We start from the raw sequence: 1662 nt of genomic DNA on the forward strand, positions 1-1662 counted from the left end.
GGGATTCGAACCCTTTAAAGAGAATCCAGAGGGTTTTATGGAGGATCGGATTCTATGTAAAGGGTTTGGATTCTCCTTCGAGGGCTCTCAAGTCGCCTCTGGATTCCTTATTTGGCCGTGTTTTTTCATTTATTATTGTCTCATGAGGGGTATTATCACTATTATTATCATTATTATTACTATTATTATTACTACGTTATTGTTATTATTCTTATTGTCTTCCTCCTCTTCCTTGAGTTGTCGGTGGTCGGGAGTTTTGCCTTTGTAACGGTCTGTGGTCTTTCTTGGTCTGGGTCTTTTGAGTTTCTAAATTCCTGATTGATTGATTGATAGTTTATTGTTGCAGGTAAACAACAAGGGAGAAGGGAGGAACATGCCATCCCAACCCCCAGGCAGGACAGAGTGTGATTATACAACTATTAATACGTCTCCTAGCTCTTCCTTTATTTTCTTTCCTCTTTCTTTGCCAAAAGTTATATATCATTGTCTTTACTGTCTCCATTTCTGTGTCTTCAAAAAGAGCTCTTCCAATGGTGTCCTCTTCGTCCTGGTGGTATGGACGCTGGGATGCTGCTCCTCTCCTCGTCGTGGGCCGGGCAGAGCAAGATGAAGTGCCAGGTCCTCCAGCTCGTCTCCACACATGATGCACGGCGTACTCTCGTTGTTAAATCTTTTCCTATCTCTCAGCCTCATGTTATTTGTTCTGCAGTTGAAAAGGATGGCTGATGCTTCACTGTTGTCGTACACTTCCTCTTGTCCTCCCATCTCTTCTCTCCAGGTTCAATATATTTTCAGGGTTGCTTTTTCTTGCATTTCTTGTTTCCACATTTTTGTGTCCCATTCTCTAACTTCTTTTCTTATTTCGTCGTTTGTTTTGTGCCTCCTCTTATTCCCACCCTTTTTCTGTCTTCTATTAGTCCTTTCATCCCTCCATTCTTCTTTATCTGTCCTCTCATCTCTTCAACAACACTTTGTAGCAGTTCATTCCCTTCCCCTCTCAAAACATACATACTCCCACTTCTCTTATATATATAGCTGCTACCCGGGCATAACTTGGGGCTCCTGCAGTATCTTCCTGCACACACTGTTCTCTATTCTTTGCAACCTGTCTATCTCTTGCTTTGTGAAATCTATTATGTTGGCCCCATACAATATTGCTAGAAGAGCCACACTTTTCCAGTATGTTTTCCCTATCAGTAGTCTTGAGCAGCTCCTTGCCACAACTGAGTAAGTCATATTTGCCATTCTGGTTGCTTTTTGTATCATAGACTCTTTCTGTGCTTTAAATAAATTTCTGGTGTCATTTATTATAATACCTAGATATTTCATCTTATCCCTAACCTGTATCCCTGCTATCTCCTGTGGTTTGTCTTTCATATTAAATATTATTATTATTATCATCATCATCATCCTCTTCCTCCTTTTATTATTTTTTTTATTATTACTTGGTTGTTACGGTATTCAGTATTATCTTATTTTCCTCCTCTTTCTTTCATTTCTCCTCTTCCTCCTCCTCCTCTTCTTCCTCCTGTTATATTTATTTTTCTTTCTTCCTCCTCCTCTTCCTAATTAAGTGCCTGACTATAGTGACTACCGTCCGTGCCCTTGAGGCCGCAGGTGCCACGGTCCACTTCACCTGGGTGCCCTCCCATGTGGGCATCC

This window comes from Eriocheir sinensis, unplaced genomic scaffold, assembly GCF_024679095.1.
Source record: "Eriocheir sinensis breed Jianghai 21 unplaced genomic scaffold, ASM2467909v1 Scaffold1204, whole genome shotgun sequence".
NCBI classification, from domain to species: domain Eukaryota; kingdom Metazoa; phylum Arthropoda; class Malacostraca; order Decapoda; family Varunidae; genus Eriocheir; species Eriocheir sinensis.